The sequence below is a fragment of the Marmota flaviventris genome, chromosome 6 (assembly GCF_047511675.1).
Source record: "Marmota flaviventris isolate mMarFla1 chromosome 6, mMarFla1.hap1, whole genome shotgun sequence".
NCBI lineage: Eukaryota > Metazoa > Chordata > Mammalia > Rodentia > Sciuridae > Marmota > Marmota flaviventris.
In genome coordinates, this window is record NC_092503.1 from 99,788,274 (window position 1) to 99,803,347 (window position 15,074).

Below are 15,074 nucleotides of genomic sequence, written 5' to 3' on the forward strand. Positions count from 1 at the left end.
AGAAATTCTGAACATCCTTAAATGAAAGAATCCAGGAAGAATTATAAATATATGATTCCATTTGCATAAAGTGTCCAAAAAAGAAACAAAACTAGAGAGAGAAAGAGAAAGCAGAACAAAGATTGCCAAGGAATAGGGGTATAAACAGTAATTAATAGCAAGTTGGTACAAAGGATCTCTTTGACCCAATGTAGGTGTTCTGAAACTGTATTGTGGTCATGTTTGCATATTAAGAATTCACAAAGTTTCATCATACTCTGCATCTGGATAAATAAATCTCATGTTATATAAGGTATACCTCAAGCTCACTTATAAAGAATGACTGCTCAGAAAAGGCCCAGTGGCCCACGGAGGGGCAGAGCTGCCAACCACTCCTGCAAGGTAGGCGGGCCTGCGACCCACCGGCAGAACAGGAGCAGCAGCCTGCTGAGAGGCAGAGCCGCCCCCTCCCCCCACGCCTGCAAGGTAGATGGAACTGTGAACACCCACAGAACAGGACCAGCGGCCTGCTGAGGGGCAGAGCCGCCCCCCCCCCCCCGCGCCTGCAAGGTAGGTGGAACTGTGACCACCAACAGAACAGGCCAGACCTGCAACCGACAGACAGAACAGGCCCAGTGGCCTGCGGAAGGGTAGAGCCCCCCCCCCTCCCGTGCCTGCAAAGTAGGCGGTCCTGCGACCCACTGGCAGAACAGCCCCAGAGGCCTGCAGAGGGGCAGTGCCGCTGCATGCGCCTGCAAAGTAGGCAGAACTGCGACCACCGACAGAACAAGCCTAGCGGCCCGCAGAGGGACAGAGCCGCCGCCCGCGCCTGCAAGGTAGGCGGACCTGCTACCAACCGGCAGAACAGGCCCAGCAGCCTGCGGCGTGGTAGGCACATTGCCCCAATTGGAGGAGGGGCAGAGCCGCCGCCCGCGCCTGCGAGGGAGACTTTGCAACTATACAAGACCAATATAAATATATAGGGGGAAAATTCAATAGCACAACAGTTTCACCAAGCAGAAAGAAACGCGAACAGTATGAAGAGACAAGGAAAGAAAGGACCACAAGCAATGCAGGTCAACTCAACGTTAGAAGAGGTAATAGCTGCAGCAGATGGAATGTCAGATAAAGAATTCAGAATATACATGCTTCAGATGATCTGGAGTCTCAAGGAAGACATCAGACAGCAAAATCAGACAATGAAAGATCACTTCAACAATGAATTACATAAACAAATCCAAGAAGCAAATGATCAACTATAGAGGGAGATAGAGGTTATAAAAAACAAACAAACAGAAATCCTAGAAATGCAGGAAGCAATAAACCAACTTAAAAACTCAATTGAGAATACTACCAGCAGAGTAGAACACTTAGAAGATAGAACATCAGACTATGAAGATAAAGTATTTCAACTTGAAAAGAACATAGACAGCTCAGCAAGACTGTTAAGAAACCATGAGCAGAACATCCAAGAAATATGGGATAACATCAAGAGACCAAATTTAAGAGTCATTGGGATACAGGAAGGGACAGAGTTTCAAACCAAAGGAATGAGCAATCTATTCAATGAAATAATACGAGAAAACTTCCCAGACTTGAAGAATGAAAAAGAATCCCAAATCCTAGAAGCCTACAGGATGCCAAATGTGCAAAATCATAAGAGATCCACACCTAGACACATTATAATGAAGATGCCCAACATACAGAATAAGGAGAGAATTTTAAAAGCTACAAGAGAAAGGAAGCAGATTACATTTAGGGGTAAGCCAATCAGGATAACAGCTGATCTTTCAACACAGATTCTGAAAGCTAGAAGATCCTGGAATAACATATTTCAAACACTGAAAGAAAATGGGTTCCAACCAAGAATTGTGTATCCAGCGAAATTAAGCTTCAGGATGGAAGATGAAATTAAAACCTTCCATGATAAACAAAAGTTAAAAGAATTTGCAGCTAGAAAACCATCTCTTCAAAACATCCTCGGCAAAACATTACAGGAAGAGGAAATGGAAAATAACAATGAAAACCAACAGTGGGAGGTAGGACAGTAAAGGGGGGAAAAATAATCAAAGAGGAAAACAAATCATGTTTAGTAACATAAATAAACAAATATGGCTGGAAGAACAACCCATATCTCAATAATAACCCTAAATGTTAATGGCTTAAACTCACCAATTAAGAGACACAGGCTAGTAGAATGGATCACAAAACAAGACCCAACAATATGCTGCCTACAGGAGACGCATTTGATAGAAAAAGACATACATAGGCTGAAGGTGAAAGGTTGGGAAAAATCATATCACTCATATGGACTTCGGAAACAAGCAGGTGTGTCCATACTCATATCAAATAAAATAGATTTCAAGCTCAAGTTAATCAAAAGGGATAAAGAGGGACACTACATACTGCTCAAGGGAACCATACACCAACAAGACATAACAATCATAAATATATATGCCCCTAACAATGGTGCTGCTATGTTCATCAAACAAACTCTTCTCAAGTTCAAGAGTCTAATAGACCACCATACAATAATCATGGGAGACTTCAACACACCTCTCTCACCAATGGACAGATCTTCCAAACAAAAGTTGAATAAGGAAACTATAGAACTCAATAACACAATTAATAACCTAGACTTAATTGACATATATAGAATATACCACCCAACATCAAGCAGTTACACTTTTTTCTCAGCAGCACATGGATCCTTCTCAAAAATAGATCATATATTATGTCACAGGGCAACTCTTAGACAATATAAAGGAGTAGAGATAATGCCATGCATCTTATCTGATCATAATGGAATGAAACTGAAAATCAACGATAAAAGAAGGAAGAAAAAAGCATACATCACTTGGAGAATGAACAATAGGTACTGAATGATCAATGGGTTATAGAATACATCAAGGAGGAAATTAAAAAATTCTAAGAGATAAATGAAAACACAGACACAACATATCGGAATCTATGGGACACATTGAAAGCAGTTCTAAGAGGAAAATTCATTGCTTGGAGTTCATTCCTTAAAAAAAGAAAAAACCAACAAATAAATGATCTCATACTTCATCTCAAAATCCTTGAAAAAGAAGAGCAAAACAACAGCAAAAGAAGTAGAAGGCAAGAAATAATTAAAATCAGAGCTGAAATTAATGAAATTGAAACAAAAGAAACAATTGAAAAAATTGACAAAACTAAAAGTTGGTTCTTTGAAAAAATAAACAAAATCGACAGACCCTTAGCGATGCTAGCGAAGAGAAGAAGAGAGAGAACTCAAATTACTAGCATACGGGATGAAAAAAGCAATATCACAACAGACACTTCAGAAATACAGAAGATAATCAAAAACTATTTTGAATCCTTATACTCCAATAAATTAGAAGATAGTGAAGGCATAGATAAATTTCTTAAGTCATATGATCTGCCCAGATTGAGTCAGGAGGATATAGACAACCTAAACAGACCAATATCAATTGAGGAAATAGAAGAAACCATAAAAAGACTACCAACTAAGAAAAGCCCAGGACCGGATGGGTATACAGCAGAGTTTTACAAAACCTTTAAAGAAGAACTAATACCAATACTTTTCAAGCTACTTCAGGAAATAGAAAAAGAGGGAGAACTTCCAAATTCATTCTATGAGGCCAACATCACCCTGAATCCTAAACCAGACAAAGACACTTCAAAGAAAGAAAACTACAGACCAATATCTCTAATGATCCTATATGCAAAAATCCTCAATAAAATTCTGGCGAATTGGATACAAAAACATATCAAAAAAATTGTGCACCATGATCAAGTAGGATTCATCCCTGGGATGCAAGGCTGGTTCAATATACAGAAATCAATAAATGTTATTCACCACATCAATAGACTTAAAAATAAGAACCATATGATCATCTCGATAGATGCGGAAAAAGCATTCGACAAATTACAGCATCCCTTTATGTTCAAAACTCTAGAAAAACTAGGGATAACAGGAACATACCTCAATATTGTAAAAGCAATCTATGCTAAGCCTCAGGCTAGCATCATTCTGAATGGAGAAAAACTGAAGGCATTCCCTCTAAAATCTGGAACAAGACAGGGATGCCCTCTCTCTCCACTTCTGTTCAACATAGTTCTCGAAACACTGGCCAGAGCAATTAGACAGACGAAAGAAATTAAAGGCATCAAAATAGGAAAAGAAGAACTTAAATTATCACTATTTGCAGATGATATGATTCTATACCTAGCAGACCCAAAAGGCTCTACAAAGAAACTATTAGAGTTAATAAATGAATTCAGCAAAGTGGCAGGTTATAAAATCAACACACATAAATCAAAGGCATTCCTGTATATCAGTGACAAATCCTCTGAAATGGAAATGAGGACAACCACTCCATTCACAATATCTTCAAAAAAAAATAAAATACTTGGGAATCAACCTAACAAAAGAGGTGAAAGACTTATACAGTGAAAACTACAGAACCCTAAAGAGAGAAATAGAAGAAGATCTTAGAAGATGGAAAAATATACCCTGTTCATGGATAGGCAGAACTATCATCATCAAAATGGCGATATTACCAAAAGTTCTCTATAGGTTTAATGCAATGCCAATCAAAATCCCAACGGCATTTCTTGTAGAAATAGAGAAAGCAATCATGAAATTCATATGGAAAAATAAAAGACCCAGAATAGCAAAAACAATGCTAAGCAGGAAGTGTGAATCAGGCGGTATAGCGATACCAGACTTCAAACTATACTACAGAGCAATAGTAACAAAAACAGCAATGGTACTGGTACCAAAACAGGAGGGTGGACCAATGGTACAGAATAGAGGACACAGAAACCAATCCACAAAACTACAACTATCTTATATTTGATAAAGGGGCTAAAAGCATGCAATGGAGGAAGGATAGCATCTTCAACAAATGGTGCTGGGAAAACTGGAAATCCATATGCAACAAAATGAAACTGAATCCCTTTCTCTCGCCATGCACAAAAGTGAATTCAAACTGGATCAAGGAGCTTGATATCAAATCAGAGACACGCCGTCTGATAGAAGAAAAAGTTGGCTACGATCTACATTCGGTGGGGTCGGGCTCCAAATTCCTCAATAGGACACCCATAGCACAAAAGTTAATAACTAGAATCAACAAATGGGACTTACTCAAACTAAAAAGTTTTTTTCTCAGCAAAAGAAACAATAAGAGAGGTAAATAGGGAGCCTACACCCTGGGAACAAATCTTTACTCCTCACACTTCAGATAGAGCCCTAATATCCAGAGTATACAAAGAACTCAAAAAATTAGACAATAAGAGAACAAACAACCCAATCAACAAATGGGCCAAGGACCTGAACAGACACTTCTCAGAGGAGGACATACAGTCAATCAACAAGTACATGAAAAAATGCTCACCATCTCTAGCTGTCAGAGAAATGCAAATCAAAACCACCCTAAGATACCATCTCACTCCAGTAAGATTGGCAGCCATTATGAAGTCAAACAACAACAAGTGCTGGCGAGGATGTGGGGAAAAGGGTACACTTGTACATTGCTGATGGGACTGCAAATTGGTGCAGCCAATTTGGAAAGCAGTATGGAGATTTCTTGGAAAGCTGGGAATGGAGCCACCATTTGACCCAGCTATTCCCCTTCTTGGTCTATTCCCTAAAGACCTAAAAAGAGCATGCTACAGGGACACTGCTACATCGATGTTCATAGCAGCACAATTCACAATAGCAAGACTGTGGAACCAACCTAGATGCCCTTCAATAGATGAATGGATTAAAAAAATGTGGCATTTATACACAATGGAGTATTAGTCTGCATTAAAAAATGACAAAATCATAGAATTTGCAGGGAAATGGATGGCATTAGAGCAGATTATGCTAAGTGAAGCCAGCCAATCCCTAAAAAACAAATGCCAAATGTCTTCTTTGATATAAGGAGAGTAACTAAGAACAGAGTAGGGTCGAAGAGCATGAGAAGAAGATTAACATTAAACAGGGATGAGAGGTGGGAGGGAAAGGGAGAGAGAAGGGAAATTGCATGGAAATTGAAGGAGACCCTCAGGGTTATACAAAAGTACATACAAGAGGAAGTGAGGGGAAAGGGAAAAATAATACAAGTGGGACAAATGAATGACAGTAGAGGGGGCAGAGAGAGAAGAGGGGAGGGGAGGGGAGGGGAGGGGGGATAGTAGAGGATAGGAAAGGCAGCAGAACACAACAGACACTAGTATGGCAATATGTAAATCAATGGATGTGTAACTGATGTGATTCTGCAATCTGTATATGGGGTAAAAATGGGAGCTCATAACCCACTTGAATCAAAGTGTGAGATATGATATATCAAGAACTATGTAATGTTTTGAACAACCAACAGTAAAAAATTAAAAAAAAAAAGAATGACTGCTCAAAAATAAAAAGGCAAGCAACAAACTGAAAGAAAATACTTGCAAAAAAATCATCTAACAAATGACTTATATCCAGAATATTTATTCTAAAAAGTCTTAAAACACAAGGAGAGGACAATTCAAGAAAAAAATTTGGAAAAACAATGCATCAGAGACAATATATGATGATCAATAAGAAGATACTTTTGACACCATTAATTCTCACAGAGAAGCATATTAAAACCACAAAGAAATATCACTTCATAGCCTCTAGAATGGCTAAATTAAATAATGGACAATGCCAAGTGTTGGAGAGATTGTGGAAAAACTTGAATTTTGATTCATATTCATCAGATGGAAAAATGCTATCATTGCTTTAAAAATAATTTGGCTGAGTTTTACAATTTTGTTTTGTTTTACTGGGTATTGAACACATGGTTTACTTAACCACTGAGCCACATCCCCAGTCCCCACCTCCTGCCTTTTTGTATTTTGTTTAGAGACAGGGTCTCACTGAATTTCTTAGAGCCTCTATAAGTTGCTAAGGCTGGCTTTGAACTTGTGATCCTCCTGCCTCAACCTCCTGAGCCACTGGGATTATAAGCATGTGCTACCATGCCCAGCAATTTGGCAGTTTTTTATGGTTAAAATTATAACTACCATTTGATGTGGCAAATTATTCCTATGTTTTACCCAAAAGAAAGGAAGAAATATAGTCTTATACAGAAAAGCACTAGACAAGAAATTTTATTCATAATAACCCAAACTATTAATAACTCAAATGACCATGACTAGTGAATATTTAAACAATTTATCATAAATCTATATAATGGTGTAATATTCAGTTAAATATAAACTACTTATATAGAGAACAATTATGTTAAACAAAAGAAGCCATGTGCATGTGCACGTGCGCACACACACACACACACACACACCACAACACACACACACCAAAAAAAATTATATACAGAATGAAAACACTTACAAAAAATTCTAGAAAATTCAGAAGTATAGATAACAGAAAAGGAATAAGTGATTGCCAGGCCTGAAGTCCAGAGACAGAATTAACAGCAAAGAAGCACAAGGGAATTTTTGGTGTGTTGGCAATGTGTTGTTGCGAATAGGGTGGTGTTTCTTGACTATATGTGCTCTTCATATTATGTCCACTGGGTTGGTGAATTTTATTGCACACTATGCTTCTGAAAACATTGCTTCACTTTGTTGTGCTCTTTTTCAGAAATCTGACACCAGTGTAATTCTCTTGTCCCTATAATTTATATTCTTTTACTCTCTGGTGTCCTCAGGATTTTATCTTTAAACCATTAAGGTGTAATTATTTTGCCAGAATTGGTCTCAGAGTAGATCACTCTGGGTCAACTGTCACTAGCGTTCAGTGATTTCCTTCAATACGCAAGTCAAGATTTTCTTTTTTAAATGAACTTTTTGTTTCAACAATTAGTTCAGCTCCATTACTTTGTTATTCTTCTTAAGAGACAAAATATAAGTAAACAGGATTTTCTTTGCTGTCTTCTTTTTCACTAACTTTCTCTCTGATCTTTTTACTTACTTCTTTCCCTTTTTGAAATTTTCATTCTCTCATATGTCTCCTGCTTTCCTCCTACAAGTTTCTGTTCATAGCGTTGAGATACAGTTCACAGACCACAGAATTCACCTATTGAATGGCTTTTATATATTCAGGGTGGCACATTTATGACAACAATCAATTTTTGACCATTTCAACCACCACCAAAAGAACTTCCATATACTTTACCCATCCCCCAAACCCTGCAATCCATAATAATCACTAATCTACTTTCTTGTAGATTTGTCTGGTTAGGGCATTTTGTATAAATGCTGTCATACAATATCTGTTCATTTACAACTGGCTTCTTTTGTCATATTTTCAAGGTTCGCCTCTGTTATCTATTTATGGCTGAGTAACATCTGTATTGATTCATTTTCTATTGCTAACAACATGGACAGGGCAGATTATAAAGAAAGGAAGTTTTTTAGCTCATGATCTGGAGGTACAAGGTTGGAGGCCACATCTCATGATGGCCTTCTTATAGGCAGAGTTCTCAGCTGTGCAGGAAATCATATGGCCAAAGAGAGGGAGAACACATATGTGTATACATATGTTTGCTCCCTCTCCCTTTTACAAAGAAGCGACCGGGATTCAGTCATGGAAACTGTTCCCAAATGATCTTACCTAGTCCTAACCACTTCTCAAAGGCCCCATCTCTAAATACCACATGCAGATGTAAGTTTTCACCCTCTGAATACCTCACAATGCAAATCAAACTTTAACACCTAAAGTCTTGAGGAACATTCAAACCTCTTCAAAATCGTAGAACATCACATTTTACTTGTATATCCATTTTATTCATTTATTTATTTACTTACCAGTTGATCAGAATTTGTGTCTTTTACAATTTTTGGCTATATGGCTATGCTCCTATAAACATTTATGTGCAAATTTTTGCATGGACATATACTTTCATTTACCTTGGGCTTATTAATGTGAAGTTGCTGGATTGCATCATAACTCTGTGTGTAATATTTTGGGGTACTGTCAGATGGGTTTCCAAAGTTGTGCACCATTTTATATTTCTAACAGCATTTGGTATTATCCATATTTTTTCTTGTGTGTCTGAACTCATATCTCATTGTCCTAATGGTTAGTGATGCTGAGTATTTTTATGTGTTTCTTGGTCATGCTTATGTCTTCTTTAGAGAAATTTCTGTTCAAGTTCTTTGCCTACTTTTTGTTTTATCTTGTCAGTACTATTGTTTGTTATAGTAAGACTATATTCTAGATATGAAGACTTTATCAGATATATGATGTGAAAATATATTCTTCCCCTTTGCATTTGATTTTATTCTCTTGATAGTGTCCTTAAATGAGTAAAAGTTTTCAATTTTCCTGAAGTTCATTTATATTTTTTCCTACATTATCTTATGTGTGTGTGTGTGTGTGTGTGTGTGTGTGTGTGGTACCTACAGAATCCATTCCCTAATCCAAGGCTGCAAAGATTTACACTTAAATTCTCTTCTAATATTTTTCTAGTTTAGCTTTAACATTTAATACTGACCTATTTTGAGTTAAGTTTTTTCCCCTCTTGGGTGATAAGGTCTCTCTGTGTCACCCAGGCTGCTGATGAACTCATGAATTTAAGTGATACTTGCTCCTCAGCCTCCCAAGTACTTAAGACTACATTTGTATTTCATTGTGCCTGGTTTTCTTTTCTATTAACTTTTATATAGGGTGCAAGGCAGGTATCCGAATCCATTCATTCATAATGAACATCCAAATCCCAGTACTGTTTGTTGAAAAAAAACTATTTTGTGTGTGTGTGTATGTGTGTGTGTCCATGTGCAAATGTGTGGGTGAGGTTGGGGATTGAACCCACATCCTCATACATGCTAGGCAAACACCTTACCACTGAACTTCATTCTCAGCCTGAAAAAAAATTATCCCCTTATTCATTTAAGTTTCTTAACCTTAAATAACTTTTTAGGTTTACACTTAAATCTTTTCTCTTCCTTTGACACATAATATTTTATTTAGCCTATATAATGTTTTTCTCTTCAATTTTCTCCTGAATTTGAATAATTCTCAATTTACCCTTCCCTGTTCCTGTCCACTTCTCTCCTTATTTTTAAATTGTTGATTCAATGCATGTTTTAAAATATACATTTGTCAATCTGAAATGTTTTTTGTTAACAATTTTATTAGATTATACCACTCTTTTTCCATAGAGTGCTCATCAGCTAAATCAATTGTCTTCTCATTTTCTGTTTTCTTATTAAAGAAGTTGCATAGGCTATGTATGCCTGTATGAAGACTATACACAAGATTAAATATTTGGTATGACTTGTAAGATTATTAGTTTGAAAGTGTCCCCTTTTCTTGGTGTGAAGCATTCTGTTTCTTTATGGGGTGGCTATATTTTGGAGTACCACAATTGAAGGAAAAGCTTTGTGTTCTTTGATTTGTTATTATTTTCTCTTGTAGCATTCTAAATTCCTTTCTTTTAATTTTTTTCCTCTCACTAGAGTCTCCAAAAGGCATGTCTCTCCTTCTTTTAACTAATTCTCTCAAAAACTTGGTAAATGTCTTATTTCCTTCCGTCTTATCCTTCTAAAACACCTTCTTATATCCTGTGAATACTTTCAAACCTTTTCCATAGTGCTCTGACCTACCAGAACAGTTTTTCTGTGGTATTACTGCCATCCCAGGCCCAACACTAGCTCTTCACTTTTCCCTCTGATGCAGGATTTTTTTTCTTTTTGTTCTTTTTTTAATAGACTGCTTTTCTTGTATGAAGTTTTATCTAGGAAGATGAGGAAATTGTTCACTGAGGGTTTTATTTTCTATAGCAGGCAATTTAAAGTTTGTCCTTCATCTTCTGGATTTGACGAACATATGGGTTTTAGAAAGTATTGTTTGTTCTTTTATTTTTCAGTATTTTTAGAAGGCTTTGGGATTTTCAAATTTATTCCCATATTACCTTTTATTCTTGTACTTATATGCATTTGTAAGACTCCAAAAGCCCTTGCAAAATACTTTTTTGAAAAGCTGTGAGATAAGTAGAAATTCCAGACTTCGCATAATACTCAGAGACCAGCCATGATAGAGACATCACCCAGAGCACACTGGGCATTTGCCTGACAGCCCCTCTGCTCACCTCCCTGATGAAATCCCACACCATAGGACTAGGTTTCTCTAGCCCTAAAGTAATGGCTACTTTAGATGCATCCTAGTAAAACTTCAAACAGCCTTCAAAAAGATCAGGCTTACATATAAGGAAATTAACAGTATGTTGCTTCAAACTGCAAAAAGCTGTTCTTCAAACCTCTGGAATCTTCTTCCCAAGAAGGAAAATCATAGAGGCAGCCAATCCCTACACCCAGTTCAAATCCTCAGGTCCAGATCTGATGATCTGTAAACTAAAAGTAAGTTATCAAATTGTCTCTGCTTTATATCAAAGTTAAACCTTCCCTATTTTAGAGAATGACAGGGACAAAATCTTTTCAATAAAAGTTCACACTAGAATAAAAGAAAACACAATCATAAGTCAACTTCAAATAGCTTCAGTGAAGTCCAATCAGAAAAGCCCTTTCTCTTTTCTCTGTGATTCTTAGCTATACCATCTGGAAAGATCTTTCTTGTTTCATTTCCTCTGTGACTACAACTTTGATCGTCAAGTATATAGCATTTGGGGGCTTCTAAAATTTTCACAGCTTTATATCTTCTTGTCCATATGTGGAAGTATAAGGGCTGTTTTCATGTTAAGGACTTAAAAGATTTTCCTTTATTTTAGTCTAGTCTTCTGATTTTTTTTTTTAGCAAACTAATTCTCTAAAAAAATTGGTAAACATTTCTTGTATTTTCTTCCATTCAGTTCTAATTCCAGTAGGTAACACTGAAAGCATTTTTATTACATAAGATATACACATCTGATTTATTTCTTTGCCTCCTTGCTCCATACCTCTTTTTCTCAACTTCATTGTGGCTGCTCCGGGATGGCCATTACAAATCAAGTATCTGTCTATTCCACTGGAATTCTCAACTAAATAACACTGACTCCAATTCTATTGGCTTGACCAATAACAATTTCTCCCTTCCTACACCAGGGGGTTTTATTAACTAGACTTCTATCTTCTTCCTGTTTTATTAATGAAATACTGGGAGTGTTAGTTAAATGTTATTTCATAAAAGCGTTTTTCTAAAATGAGGCCTTTACACTGAGCTTGTAGTAGTCTTATTAGCACTTACCCTCTTTGGACCTTTGGTTATTCATTTTTAACTTTGCAAGTTTTCTGCCTCCCCTGTAGAATGTAAATAGCCTACAGGAAGGTGCAGCACCGTGTCCAGCACATAGTCAGCTCTCCATGTACTGAACTGACTGCTGGATAACTGAGCAAGTGTGTATGTACTTCAGTTAAAACATGTGCTACTAAATTTCGGAATTACAGTTTTTAATGTCTCTTGACCCATTTCTTTTTAATGGTTTGTAAGCACAGTAAGTACAAAAAAAAATGGGAAGACATTTCTAACCAGACTCAAAATTCTATATTTGCTTTGTAAGTTGCACTGGAGCACTTGACCTGGAACAGATCACCCTTTCCCTAAAGGTAAGGCGTTAAGCAGATGAGCGCCTTGCCCCACCCTCTGCTTGGTAAACCAGTTCCAAATGGAATTCAAGAGTCTTTTAACGTGCCCATTCTAGTTCACCACTCCTTCCTCGGTACTGTGTGGAATCTGACATAGTAGTGCTTCAATGTATTTTACTCACTGTCAACAATGTAAGGAAGCCAGGACTTGTTTTCCTCCAAATAAAGTATTGGTTAAAAAAAAAAATGGGCTTTTTAATGATAGCCTTATAGTTTTGTATGGTGTTGTCAAAATTAGTAATAGAGCAACATTCCTAGAAACCCAAAGACACAAAATATAAAAAACATAGCAATTCTTTGAGGATGAAATTACATATTAAAGCATGTTATACTTTCACTAAATTAACCACAACAGAAAGGTTGATGCAACAGTATTAAAATGTGAAGTATCAGCACCATTGATTATCTGAGACATTGGTCTAATGTTTCTGCCCAATCTTAAAACTAAGATGTTTAATTTAAATTATTACAAAAGCAATAAAAGCAAAAGATCCTACAGGTCTCTACTTTGGTTTTACACAGTTTCCAAGCCAACACACTTCCACTACAGACATGACTCTCCAATATCATCTAGAGTTAGTGAATCTAAAGCTAGTTCAAGGTAAGGGAAAGCTGCTTTCTTCAAAGCAATGCCAATCCTGGGTGTGGAATCAATTTCTATATATTAAGTTGTCACGGAGAGTTACCTGGAATGAAGAATTAGAACATACAAGCCTCCTAATGTGTATATGTCTTTATCTATAGGTCTATAATTAACATTCCTATTTGTATGAAATATTATTTATAAAATAAAAATTATATATAATCATAACTATATATTCTCATATACTTCAATTAGAAATACAGATATGGATAGTAATATATAAGTTCTATTGTATTACTATATATGTATACATATATTCAGATGATCTAAAATGATAATATTTATGTATCATTTGCTTTTATTAATTATAACATCATCACTAAGTTTTCCACAAATAATAGTCTAGAAATAAATGGTTTTGTGAAGGTCTATAGATTTGTTCACATTTTTTTTTTCTCAGAAAAGAGTCACTCTCCTCTTCATCAATAAGAGATACTTCCTGCTTTTATTTAACATTTATATTTTCCCTAATTCCTTGCTTATCGAAAAATGTATCTACACTTACCAATAATCCAATCCAGGACCCCATCGGAATCAGATTTAGTACCAGAATTCTTAAGAGAACTTATAACAACATTCAATGAAAGATATAGTATCCCCAGCAACAAAACCAACCTGCATGCAGACAACAGATGAGGTCAGGGATGAAACCAAAACCTAGATCTGAAAACTTCATAAATCTGACCAATTCAATTGAGAAAAGGCTCACTCTGAGAAGGAACTACATGTAAGTTCAAGGCTCTGATCTTTGTGGATCAGAGCTAATATGCCTACTTTGGAATGGGTACCAATAGACTTTTATTTAGGACCAGAATTCCCAAGAAAACTTATGTGAGAGAAAACATGAATTTTTAACTGAGTCAGAAATACTTATATTAGCCTCACACACAGCAAAATCCAATTTCAATAGAAACATCCGGTAAAATCCAAAGCCTTACATGACCCTGGTGATCTGATTCCTTGACAGTCTCTCACCCCAAACCAAGAGAGTTCCAGAACCCTTTTGCTCCCTTTATTGAGGCTTTAGTTCAAATCATTTGTTAGAATGGCCTTCCCTAATCTTTGTGATACTAATTTTTACTGGATCCTCCCCTTATACTTTCCTGCTTTTTCTGAGTTGTTCTCCTTAGTCCTTGTCGGAATCTAAAACATTTATTTGTGTATTTGTTCATTCCCTGTCTCCTTCCACTAGGATGTAAGTTCCATGAATTCAAGAGGTCTTTGTACCCAATTCTGTATCTTCACTGCCTTGAATAGTGCCTCGCTTACTGGAGTTGAATGAATACATGAATGAATGAATGTGGGTGCACAGCATATAAAGCATGATGAACAACAGTTAATTGGTATCACCCCAGGAATGACAACCTAAAATTATTGTGGGGACTATGGTTTTCAGCAATTAGAAAGCCTATATGGAGGAAAGAAAGTTAAAACCGCTCTTTCCTGCCAAATAGCCATGGATGTTTAATCATTTCCTTCTAAACAATGCAGCCAACATGGGGTAAAATTGATGAATTTCAGAAATCTCACAGAGTAAAAATGTCCTTGCTAAGAAGTAATAGCTTCAGCTGGCAGTAGTCAAAAACATTTTCTTGGAAAACAAACTATTTAGAAATTCAGTATATATTTAGAAGACAAACAGTTCAGAAATTCATATAAATGTAGAATTTATCATTGCTATAGATATTTCTCTGAAATCAATTTCCCTGAAATCAAGGTCAAAATATTTGTTCATTATCATCATGCTTGATTCTACTGTCATAAGGAATGAAAACATACTACATATAACTATTAGAGAAAAGGGAACCAAATTATTATATGTAGGTTTTGTTGTTTCTTATAAAGTCTAAAGGAATAAATACAAAGAATATTGAAGTTGATAAATGTTTAG